This window comes from Harpia harpyja, chromosome 1 (assembly GCF_026419915.1).
Source record: "Harpia harpyja isolate bHarHar1 chromosome 1, bHarHar1 primary haplotype, whole genome shotgun sequence".
Lineage (NCBI taxonomy): Eukaryota > Metazoa > Chordata > Aves > Accipitriformes > Accipitridae > Harpia > Harpia harpyja.
Window position 1 is genome coordinate 97,829,241 of NC_068940.1, and position 13,400 is coordinate 97,842,640.

Consider the following 13,400-nt stretch of genomic DNA (forward strand, 5'->3'; position numbering starts at 1 on the left):
TGTTAACTCTCCTGCACAGGAGGGCTTCAGCTTGCTTCACCCATAGCTAAACACCTTTTCCCTTGACAACCCCTAAACTGTAATTCAGCCACCCAAAACCTTTTTCAAGAGGCATCTTCAGCTCCTGCAAAAAACCTGCAAGTATGTTGCATTAACACTGACTTTTTGCTTTTATTATCACTCAGTTCTCATTTTTCTTTACGATGCAGCCGGGTTTCAGCACCTTTTCTTTTTTTAACCTCGCTGAGTTGTTTCCATGACTGAAGTCCCTATTTACTGGTAAAGAAATACACAGTGTGGACACAGCACATCCTTCTGAGTTTGAAGCCTATTCAGTGCTCTTCCAAAAGAAAGAGAGCAAAAGTATCAAATCCCTATTTAACCTGCCTTGCTGCACTGGGGTCTTACTCAGCGATGGGATGGCATTCATAAAACCTTTAGTCAGATTCCTCCTCTACAGTTGGACTCCACATGTATATACCTCATGGCGTGTTGCTTATAGAAAGGAATCACATCCCAGAGTGCCCAGATGAAAGTATAAAAAGAAGTTGTACCAACACTGCCATAGACTAATATAACAAAGCAGAGGAGCTACTAAAATAGTCTGCGAGTGAAACCTTTGAATAATTTGCTTATTAAGAAAACACTGCAAATAAGATGAACAACTGACCCCTTCCACTGTTTACAGTCTCTCTGCTGAAGGTATAGTAACACTGAGAGATACTTAACATGATCATAGCCACTCATCTGACGAAGCTTTCAGTGTACATCAAGAAAGCACAAGGAAATAAGCCAAGGGATCCAGACGCAGACAGACAGAATTAGCATCTCTGCATTCTTAGCTTTCATTTAACATGAGGGAAATACATTTCCCATCTTCATATGAAACAACGTGACTTTCTTGTTCCACCTGCATTCAGACAGACTAAAACAATACCTCAGAAGAGCATGAACTTTCCTTTTCATCTCTGTAGGGAAATAACTGAAAAGCACATGGGTGATCCTTTAAAAACCGCTGCTGCCAAGTGCATCACTGCCGAAGAATTTACTGTCTTTTTTTATACAAGGTACTTGCCTATTGCATACCAAGGAGGGGTTTATTTCATTGTGAGTAGCTCCCTCTCAGAAAACACAGGACACTTAAGAGCATCATGACAATCTTTTCCTCTGCTTTTCACTGCCACACATTAGCTGTTGCCACATTTATTTCCCTCTTTATATATCTAGATCACTGGGCTTCTACTATTGCAGCACTTACAGTCTAGCAAATTAGTTTCCTACTGCTGCTGAATACCTAAAATATAGACTTTCCCCACTTTCTTACATGATTATAATTAAAGAATAAGACATTTTTTAGAGTTTTTTTAATTTCTTAAAGTTATTTGGGGTTATAATTTTAAAATGTGGTTTTCATTTTCATGCTCACAAACTACATCTGTTATGAAAATATTTAATAGCAAGCTGCTGCCTAATTAGATGACTTAATGCTGCAAAACTCTGTATTTAAAGAAAAGAATTACCAAAGAAGATAAAAATCAGATTTTTTTCCTTTTTTTGCTACAATGTGCATTTTTTCCTATTTATATTATGTACAGAAAAAAAAAAGAGAGTTGAATGATAAGACCATGAATTCACATTGTTTTTCTTTATACTGTTTATAAGTTAACTGGGATGTTTATAGCTTGTTTGCTTTTTTCCTTCTTTTTTTTTGCAAAAGCGACATTTAGAAGCCAATAACTCAAGGTATATTATGAACTCGTTAACAGTGTCCGATAGGTAGACAACGTAGCTGCACTGTGATTAAATAAGCTAACTGCTAGATCAATGAATGCAGCATGAATTAAAATGGCTGCAAGCTTCTCCAAGCATAAGATTAAAGATCCAAAGAAAGGTTTCCCTTACTTTTTATTTTACATTTCAAAGAAAATGTAACAATTTATTAAAAAAAAAAAAAATCCAAGTTTTCCTGACAGAAATAATACAGTATTATTCTAATATATGGAGACTAAACCATATATTTTTATTGTCACAGATCTGACTACATTTTGCCATTCTCATACTGAATAACCTCATTCAAGGAAAAAGCAGTCTCTGCTCAAGAAACATAATGGTACTAGGATCTGGTCCAAAGTGAACTGTTATCTCACGCGTGAAGATAATGAATGTTAATTTAAAATAATGTTCTTTCAACTCCATTTTTTTTTCATATAATCAATCAGGCCTGAAAATGTGTGCATGCACTCTCGCTCTCGCACGCTCTCTCTCTCTGTCACTCACCCATAAACACTTCATTACATATTCTCATTCCCAGATATTCAGGAGAAAATTTTCTGCAGGTGTAAACTAATACTGCTCCACTGAAGTCAACAGTGCTGCACCAAATTTTGTTAGCAAAGACACTGGTCCTCTCTCACGTATACTGTGACATGTGTACCTTGACTTTGACTTAATGCGCATTTCACGCCAAACTCTCCCTTTCATACGTGCATTTCCCAGCTCTTATTTGCACTCAACAGACAACTGCTATGGCCTTTCATTAACTTGCCCCTCAAGGTCTCTTATCTCCATCAAATACTGTGCAGACAGGCAAGTATACAGGGCTCTTTTCTGCAACCGAGGAAGGAGCTCTCTCGGTAAACGCTAGAAGAGCACTGCAGTGGGAGGCTGCAAGGCATTCGGCGTGGACAGAAGAGGCTTAACCTAAAAAGGAGTAGGTTTTAACATTATTAGTTAAAATGTTCAGTTATTACAGTAAATAGAATTTAAAACATCCCAAAATGGAATAAATAAAAATTCTGTATGTGTAAAAGCAGAAAACATGATCTAAATGATTATTGTTTGGGAACTAGCATAGAAAAAGTGTTCTATTGCTTTCTACATCAGAAAATTGGCTGATTTTTGGCACCTTTTTAGGAGACATTTGAGATTGGCAATGGCTGGAGACAAGACTCTGGATTATAACACATGCTAGTTTGATCAAGAAAGGCAGTTCTCATGTAAGAAGAGCCAAGCGGAAATTTGGATACCATTCCTTCCCACTGGCCCAGGAAACACTGTAAGTGCTTATCCACGAACTTGGCAGAGCAAACCACATTCTGCTTCTAGGCTCCTTGGTGCACCTGTACTCAAAGTATCTGCACCATCAATTAGCTTTAGCTGATATTTATCAATATTTCCTGTGTCACTATAAGGGACAAAAATAATTCCATTTTATTGAAAGCTACATATCTTCAGAAATTAGTGCTACAAGTTAGGCGTACACTTGGATGACTTGTAAATGGGTTATTTTTATAAAACTTTTAAAACTATTGAGAAAAAGAATGTCAACATGGATTAGAAAACCTAGTAAAACTGGCACCTGGAGATACCTGACTGATAATCCATATTTCCTAAAAGGTACAAGTTGAATAACAAGAGGAGATGTCACATCTGGAATCAGAGAGAAGTTAGGAGTATGTCTCCAATTAGGAGGTTTTATAAAGAAGATTTCTGGAAGCCAGCGGAGTGGAAAGTGTGCAGGAAAAGGAAGAATCTCTTTCTTACAACAAATATTTCCTGTAAGTCTATTTACTTCAGGTCAGTTTAAGAAGAGGACAAAACCTACAAAACTGAAAGATGCAATTACAGATTTGAAAGTATCCATGTTTCTTGCTTTCCAACACTGTGAGCCTGAAATGCTTCCAGGTATGCATCAGCACTCTCCTTCAAAAAGGTATGTCAGTGAAATAAAACAATCTTTTTTAACAAGCAAACAAACAAACAAGATTTTAATATGGCAGCTTTTAAGCAACCTGACATTACATTCCAGTCCGACTGATAAGAGGTCAGACACTGAGTTAACAATAAGCAAAGTGCATATCTCTTCTCACTCTTCTTCACATTTTACCAAGACCCAGAAAAGTTTTCAGAAAGCTATTTTGATTGGTGAAAAAAATTAAAATTCTCCTTTTTTATTGACAAAATCTTGGTGTCAATGCCAAATTATTCAGTGTGCTGTATTATCTTCAAATGTCAGCTTGCACATGATGACTGACACTGAAACATCCAGCTTCCTGGGAAAAGGTTCATGCACTCGGTTCTTAGGAACATCCTAAGGCTCAACTATAGTTATATCAAACTAAAAATGGTGCCAGTTTGGTTCCTGTGAAAACAACTAATAACAATTCTTTGCTTTTAATTAATATAGCAAGGAAAAAAGTTTTCTGAGATTTCTGAACTGCATAACAAAGAAAGAATAGAAGCACAAGGTGAGGAGAACATTACTCTTTCTGAACTCGTTGCATGGAGCAAAAAGGATTGCCTAGATTTTGCAGGTAAATGCTAATGAACAGGATGAGTCAAGGTAATATTCAAAATTCACAGGTTTTTATTTTATGTTCTGTGATTAAAAAAAAAGAAAATAAAAACATGTGATTATTAAACTTGCTTTCACATACATGATTTCCATAATTTTGAAACTATGTTAAAATCCTCAGTTTCCTGACGTATCTGTTTTCTAGCTTTCCTAATGTAAAAATGAACCTTTCTTCTCATAATGGTATCAGCTTTTCCAGTAAGAATCTTTGTATTTCTTTTTTTACCAGTTCCCTTTATTTATAATTAAGGCTTTCTATAACATACAGGATTTAAGATACACACAAATGTTAAAAGTCACTAATAGAAAAATGTTACCCGTGTTTCCTCTGTATTTTCATAGATACTGTAAATTCCTTCAGACTAACGTGCATGTAGGAAAAGTGTATTAACTTAAATGGGAACAATCATCAATGTAAAATTTAGCATGTGCAAAAATAACAATAGTCATACTGTTGATATTCAAAAGGCATGAAAAATGCCTACATAACATTGCATACTGCAGTCGAAGAATCAAAAATGTAACATTCCATAAAATTCTACAGGCAAGACAAATTATAACTGTTCTTCCTTGAATATTGGAGTTGTACATAAAGTTTTAATTTTTAAACGTATTTTATGAAAATAAACTTGATTCATCGGTATGCTCCAAGGCCTATGCATTTTTATGCCGTGGGAAACAAGTACTTGTATGATCAAGGTCTCCATCATTATATTAATATTAATCTATTGTTAACAATGAATCTTCTGCAGTGAACATCATCAATTTTCATCAGTGAACAATCAGTGGCCTGTGATTACATTTTATGAAATAGCAATTCTTTTGTTTTGATTTTGTACAATTTTGAACCTGAATCTTAAGTAATTGGTTGGGGAGAGGGGATTATGCATAAACTCTGGGTTTAAGCTTGTTTCTGAAGTCAATGACAGCTCAGAAGATACTGATCACAAAATTAACAACCGACCAAAAGGAAAACTGGAGAAACAAAACCTCCACCATTTTGAGCTAAAATTTCCACTTCAATTTGTGCGCGTGAACACACGCACTGCAATGTCATGCAAGGCATAGACTATCTCCTCTTCAGAAGTCTTCTGTTACTGGCAATGACACCAAGAAAATAGTAATAAGGCACAAACAGCCAATGTGGACTTGGCTGTTACTTGGTTTCTGACTTGAGAAGCATCTGTAATTGTAAACAGGTATCTGTAGCGCGAGATCCTCTCTTACCGAATGCATGAATGTTGTGTGAGACTTAATAGAAAACGATCATAGCATGCTAAGAAAGATAAAGCTCCCTTGTCTCTCAGATCTTGTCAAAGATTTGTTGAGCAATAAACATATCTTACATCCTTTTAATTTATTTTTCACTGTATATTACTTCTAGCTACTTTGGGATTCTGCTAATCATTTTCTCTCAACTCCATTTTGTTTCACTTCACCGCTTTTCCAAAAGGTTCCAATAAAACCTAACATTGAAAGATAAGAATCGCTCTGCTAAAATTAGTGAACTAAGTACCATATCCCATGAGTCACTGCATGCTACTCCCATCCACCTATCTTTAAAAGACCAGATAATAATGCCATGCTGCAAGTGCACGAGATCAAAGTACAAATACCCACTTTCCAAACCGCTGCTTTTGAGTACTACACCTACTAGCAGACTCCTACGGTCTGTAACCAAAACATTAGTTAACTTAGCTGCATTAAAATCATATATTTGAATATAAGGCAAGTTGGTTTCATGTTTATTTTGAACATACTAACAAAGGAAACGAAAATGAAGCACAGGAGAAATGAGAGGTAAACAGCAGTATGTTTAACTCCCCTTTTTTTAAATTACTAGATCTCAAATCAATAGTATCCTATTATGGACAAAACCGAACTAACACAGTGAGACCAGTTCTTTGCACGCAAAAAATGCAATTTCCACAGAAAGGGCGAATGGGATGTTACTGGTATTTTTGTAAGTATGCTTGACTTCATTTTTTAACGAGTAAGTGGATTTTAGCACTTCAGATTTCACTGTCTCTGGTGCTAACATTATTTGTTAAGAATTAGTTTTATATCATACTACAATTGAGACTTGTATGAAGTCATAATCATTAATTCATAATGTTTTATTCTGTAATTATTTAACCTTGGAATTTAACACTGAATATAGGGTAAAGGTATATGCAAAGATATTCTGATGGTACAGCAGTAACTATTTCACTTATATTTTTTTATATTTTTGTAATTTTGAAACTATAAATATTATGGTCCTGCCATTTTAACCCATAAAGTACTTTAAACTCAAATTACATGTCTCTATGCTTTCATAGCAGAAACTTCTGCACTTCAGCGAAGTGGAAAATGAGAGATTGGAAGAAAATCAAAACCAGTCTTTTTGTACACAAAACTCTCAATAACTACACTTTGGATTTATCTATGTGGTACAGCTATAGGATCAGGCTCTGATGGGATATTACCAAAGCTGGCTGACCTAAAATTAGACACCATGAGCTTTAACTTGGGTTCATGGACATGTCACAGTATATCACCACTGTGCCTGCTGTCGCCTGCCCACAAGACTAAAAGACCCTGTTCATCTCAGGGAGAAAAAAACAGGAGAGAGACATTAAAAATATGAATAAAATCTTATTAAAACATAAGGAAAAAATCAGCCTCTACCGTAGCTTATGATTCAAGTTAGTTCACCCTTTAATAACTTGTGTATTTAAAGAAACTGATTGCAGCCATCTTACATCAAAAAGCATTGCAAGCCAACTGTGTGTGTTAGCATGACTTCAGACACTCAGTGAAGCTGTATAGTTGGAACAAGTAGCTTATTTACTCCTTTTGAAACAAAAATAGTGCTAAAAATCCATTATGCAGTTATTTGTCTAATTTTATGCCTAAAAAAAAATTCTTCATATAATTCAATACTCACAGCTTAGTTAAAAATAAATAACAAGACAGAGTTCAGGCTTGCTCAATTAACTTGATAGCAGACATTGGTTTAAACAAGTAATAAACCTATGTTTAAAGTCTAGAATTGAAAATATGTAAGAAATACTGGCTCAACCTAGCTCTGGTGTCACAGGGAGATGCATGTAGAGAGGCCTCTGAAATCAGAGAGCTCTGTGTGCCACAGGAGTTCACCTGTTCAGGCTAGAGGCCACAGAGTTTATTATACTGTACACAGCCACTCTGGTGTCTAGCAATCTACTTCCAGTTACCTCCACTACACCCAGGAATGAAGGGTTTTTTTGAAAAATGTTATTTTCCACCATTTAAAGACAAATTTGAGCTTTATTTTAAGAAAAAGTTTTTCACACTTGTTTTCATTTTGTATAGATTTTGTATAGATACTCTTTCACCACTGCTGAACTTGCATCTTTATACTGCACTGAAAATCACTGAAAACTTTTTTTAGGAATGTAGGAGTTAACTTATTAAGAAATTCCTGCAAAATGGAATCATTACCTCACCTTATAAACTACCTATTTTGCAGGCTATATTCTCCCAACTGGCAGATTAAAGCCTAGAACAATAACCCAATTATGAGCTAAATTTACATTCAACTGATCAAAAATCATCCAGAACCTGACAAGAACAATCTTTGCTCACAACATTTAGCACAAGCAACACTGACAGACTAAAATGTATGAGCTATATAAAAGATGACATATATTGCACTGCCCAGCTACCAAGGGCACCATGCTCCAAGTACTACACAAGTACTATACGAGTGTTCATCACATCCTGAGACTAAAAAATCCAACAAAAACCAACACAAAAAACCCCGTGCAGATGAAGAACATGATCTGACATTAGCTGCTAAACAATCAGTGCAAGAAGGATGGATAAAGAAAGTCCTATTACATGAAAGGAAAACCACCCCAATTAATAAAATCAGTGGTCAGGATTTGAAAGAAATGTGTATGTTTACTGGATAGACATGGGAAAAAGAATTGCTCAAACAATTCTGACCTAACTCTTGCAAAAAAAATAATTTTTTTCCTCATTCAGGAAAGTAAACTCTTGTATGGATCTGGCCAGTCATTTTAAGCAACTCAGCATTTTATGAACCAAGTTCATCACTGGTGTGAGCCACATATACTTTGCATAGATTAATTTTGTTTATAGTTTGATTTAGCATTTGTAACAAACCTACATTACAGATAAAAGACTTATTTTACCAACACTTATGCCACTCTGGAGCTAGCTAAAAAGCCATTTAAGAAGAAAATCAGAGGTTTACTGAAGACATCATCACTATCCTGTCCCTCCTTCAGAACTTTTATCCTGGACACATTCACTGAAGTCCTTACTTCCAGAGCTAAATGCTCTGAAAGACTGTGGAAGGCAGTAACTATGAAAACTAGTTACACATATGTCCAAAATTTGTGAACTTCAGTTGACTGAAGTCGGGTACTCAATTCCAGAACAAGTCTCCTAACTCCAAAATTTCCCTTGATTCTCAAATTGTCTGAAATGAGACAATTTTCTAACAAACTAGACAATGCTGACATTTATGGAGAGGTTTAGATGCCTAAAATTAAGAAAACATCTTCAAACATTGTCTTTTATCTATTTATTTTTTAAATATTTCATCCTAATGCAGAGACTGCAGATAGTTCAGTGGTCCCCAAGCTGTGGTTCATTGGTAGAAATGCACAACAGTGTAGATGTAGCCTAAGCCACTTCAAGGCGAGTTTGAGGCCAAATTCATCGTCCATCCACATCATTTTCTTCTCCAGGAGCACCACATCACTAACAGCATGCACTAGGTTATATCTACCTGCAAGGTGGAAATGCCAAGCACACTTCACAGCCTTTCACCATCTCATTTGCTCTTGAGATGATGTTCGGCTGAAAAGATTATCCAGGCTCTTCCCCTGCAGAAGCCTCAAGTCTTTCCTGAACAGTCCCTTCTACTCTCTGCTACAAGGACAGGCAGGACTCTCAGGCACCCTGAACACTAGCTGCATACAGACCGCCTACTACCTACAAGTAGTATGGACAAACAGCACCAGCTTACAGCAAACGACCTAGCAGTCACATATTGAGTGCACAGCAATTACAGGAATGAAATTCTTGTCGCTTCTGTAGTGTTCAATTTTTCCTGAAAAGTTAGGAAGTATTGCTCTGGCTCACAATACATAATGACTAAGACAAACTACTAAGAATTTTAGTTCATGGTGAACAAACTCAATTTTTTTTTTTATATTTATATTTAAAAATAATAGCTGTAAGTGCTTGCTTAGATTAAAAAAAAAGAATTATACCAGTTTAACTGGTATGGAGGGCATTTCCCTGTTAAGTTAGTGCTATAAAGCTCCAAACTGTGGAAGAAGAGCATCTGCTAGCATACCACCAAAGTCTTAAGACCCCCACCCAACATCCACTGACTCACAATTCCCCTTACATAGCTGACTTCATCACTAGGTCATTTCCATCACACTATCCAGCTCAGGAGATAGAGTGAAAGAGGAATTTTTCTCACTCAGTCCTTTGGTGCTGAACCCAATACCAAATATCAGTTGCAGATGCCTCTTCTTGACGGCAGAGACCACCATCCATAGCACAATCAACAAAGAGTCACCAACATAGTAACTTTTTTTCCCACTCATTAAAACTAAACTCACCATCTGAAAGATAAAGTGCTCTCTGTTGTACTACCTAGTCCATGAGCCATTCCCTTCCCCATACAAGTATCTGGTCAAAGCAGAGAGGGTTTATTTAGGCATGGAAAAGCTGGCATTAAACATAAATTCATGCTGGGAATTATTTTGTGGGTACTTTCACTTTTATACAACACAGCAGCCAGCAAATGGTCTACTTTCCTAAAGACTCTCTGTAGCACGCTCAGAATGGTTGATAACAAAATAATAATAATAAAAAAAAAGTGGAGAGATGCCAGGTCCTTCACGCTGAAGGATGAGGGACTAGGAAAACCCAAGGGACTGCAATCTGAACCACAAACTGGCATTTCCACTCCCACTCTTCCCCCCTCCTGACACCTGTCTCAGTGATCACCCCTAAAGAATTAAACAATTTCCTACAAAGAATAGCAATAGCAGTGCAAAAAAATCAGCATATCTAGGACAAGGAAGCATTTTCTACTTTTGGTCCTTTCCACTGCCTTAAGATCTTCTCAGAACTACAACAAATAGTATTACTCCTACAATACAGAGATTCTGATCCTACAAATCAGAAGATTCCAGGGTGTTAAAATGCCAAATTATACAATTATAAAACCAACCAGCACCAAATTAATTAGTTTTTCACCCCTTTTCCCCTTCTCAAGCCACCCCAGCTCTAGCCTTTGTAAAGTTCTGTTTTTCATGTTCACAGTAGACAAAAAGCAAATTCCCAAAGTCTGCTGTTTTCAGGATAAGCCCCAAAGGACACACAAAGTTTCTCAAGTTCGTAACACCAGTATCTTACAGGGGGACTGTCCTCTGAAACGCACGGAAGGTGAGGAAAGCACGCCGAAGCTCCCCATAATCCTTACCGTAGGAAACCCCACACCTACACTTGCATACGTTCCCCCCGTAAAAGAAGGGAGAGGAGACAGACAGGCCTCTGGACAACCCCTGGGGTGGGGGGAGAAGGAAAACACCTCACAAAGTGAACGAGGGGAGTTACTTGGAAACACGGTTTCGGACACACACACCCCCAAAACACGAAAAGCAAGCCCCTCAGTAGTTCATATCCTCCCGAAATCCAACCGCCGAGTTCGGCGGGGCTCCGGGAGGGCCCTTTCTGGCCGGGGGGAGCGAGTGAGCTGTTCCTGGAGGGCGCGGGAGGGCCCCGGCCCGCAGGCAGCCGGGCTCCCCGCAGGCCCCTCGCCCGCAGCGGGGGGAAAGACGGAGAAATCAGCCCTTCCTCCACCCCCGCGCCCTACCCCGGAGCAGATGCGGAAGGCGAGGAAGCCCCCCGGGGCTATGCCGGGGGACAAGGCGCTCCGCCAGCAGGGCGATCCGGGAAGCCAGGGGCCCCCCGTCCCCCGCCTGCCCTCTCGGCAGAGCCGGGCGGTAAGGCCGTCCCCGCCGCGGGGGTGGCGCAGCCCGCCCGCAGCCGCCCGGGGCGGGGGGGGGGGGGGGGGAGGAGGGCTGGGGCTCTAAGTTCACCCTTTCCCCGTCCCCTCCTCTGCCCCCCCGCGGGGAAGGGGAGTCATGGCCCCTCTCCCGCCGCGGCCGGCCTGCGGGGGCCCGCCGTCTCTCTCCAGTGGCGACTCGGCGCTGTCGAGCAGCTGCCATTACTCGGGCCAAGACCCGTCCTCCAAGCAGACATCCCCCACCCCAGCGAGGAAATGCGGGGGCGGCGGGGGGGTGTGTGTGAGAGAAAGGAAGGCGGGGGGGGGAGTGGGGAGCAAAGCGGTCGCCCCGCGTGTGGGAAAAGAGCGGGGCTGGGGGGGGGTGACGGGGCTGAGGCCGGGCTGCGCCACACCCCGCTCGGCCTCGCCTCTCACGCGAGTCCCCGGCTCCCCCGCTCCCTGCAGGCCCGCGCGGAGCGTTGGAGGCAGCGATTCTCTCCTGCGCCCCTCTCCCCACCCCATCTCCTCCCGCCCCGACCCCGGGCTGACTGCAACTCGGCACGGGGGCGCGGGGGACCCCCCGCCGCCGCCTCCCAGCCGAAATCCGACCGGGGAAGGTGTGGGAACAAAAATAATCGCCCTTAATAATCACACGCGCTCCGCCGCCGTCCCCTTCTCCTCCTCGATTTCCAAGCGGGCTGCCAGATAATCCTGCCCACTCCGAAAAATGAAATAATAATAATAATAAAAAAATCCCGCCTTCCATCTCCCCCCCACCCCCCGCAGCCCCACACATTTTATTATTAAGTATAATTGCTCCCCCCTCCCCATATGGCACCCCGCGGGGCAGCATTGCCCCCTCCCCTGGTGCCCAGCCCTTCCCCTGTCCCCTCTCCCCCGTCTCCTTGGAACAGTGTGTACATGATTTTGTAGTTTTTTTAAGGCGCCATGTTTATAATCCTCCATCATATTAAAAAAAAATCCACCCAGCATGAGACACGGCGTCTCTCGCACCCCAAAGCCAGGGAGGCAGACACAGAAATATCCACAGGGCTGTAAATTCACCCCCCCCCCCCCCCGCCGCACACACACCCCTCCTCCCCAGACTTAAAAGTCTCTCTCACCTTGTGCTGCTGGCGCTGCTTCTGCTGCTGCAGGGGGGGAGAAGTTAAGCCAGGGGAAACTTTTCAATCCCTTCCCCAGGCCGCTGCTGCCTCCTCCTTCCACATATTTTTCCCCTCAGAGTTTTATTGTGTCTGAATTTTCTCTCTCTCTCTCCTCTTCTGTCTGTCCACAGTTCAGGTTTCTGGGGTAAACAGGGTTTAGGATGGTGCTAGGGATATTTGGGAGAAGGAGAACTCTAGTGGTGTCTGCTGGAGTTGCTGTTTGTTTCTTTTATTATTTTTTTTAATAATACATTTGAAACGGATCTTTAACTATTTATTACATATGTATTTTATCATACTCTTAGGTCTGGACCCTAGCTTATTGCAGAGGAAAAATGTGCCGCTTATCTGGCCCTGATACATGCAGAGTCCTCCCTCCTATCATGAAGTCCAACTTGGAGAAATTCCAGATAACGTTTTTGAAAGTGGGTACTCGCCTTGAGCAACAGAAACTAAACCATACAGAATCACTGGTGTATCTCAGAGTTGGCTATATGTTGCAAGGTGTAGATACACACTTTCACTGCAGGATTGGGAGAGATACAGTAATATGAAATATATAACTTTATAGGCGCATATGTATATATATGTAAGTAGCAAGAAAACATGTACATTTTGTCCTGGTTTTATACGGACTGTGAGGTAAATATTATGAATAATAAATGTCTAGGCAATTACATTCTAAAGTTTCTGAAATACTTCAGGAATTATTTAATGGAAAAGTAACATGCTTCACAATTAATTAATCTCAACTAGAAATGTGACATACTTTATTAAAATACACTGTGAGCTTAGTTCTATAAACATTTATGCATGCAAATAATTTTAGTCATATGAGTAGTCATTAGTATTACTA

General features: G+C 40.2%; 1 protein-coding gene across 5 annotated transcripts in view; it reads right to left on the reverse strand.

The window, feature by feature from the left end:
* The window catches only part of ZMYND11 (zinc finger MYND-type containing 11), a 110,631-nt gene extending 97,872 nt beyond the window's left edge, over positions 1-12,759 (reverse strand). For 4 of the 5 annotated variants that reach the window (XM_052806557.1, XM_052806543.1, XM_052806546.1 and 1 more), the window contains exon 1: positions 12,503-12,759. The gene's annotated coding sequence lies outside the window, so the exon portion shown is untranslated. Of the gene's footprint in view, positions 1-11,246; positions 11,268-12,502 lie in introns of those variants that run through there. The other variant, XM_052806539.1, reaches the window with a different exon arrangement.
* Between the last annotated feature and the right edge of the window lie 641 nt (positions 12,760-13,400).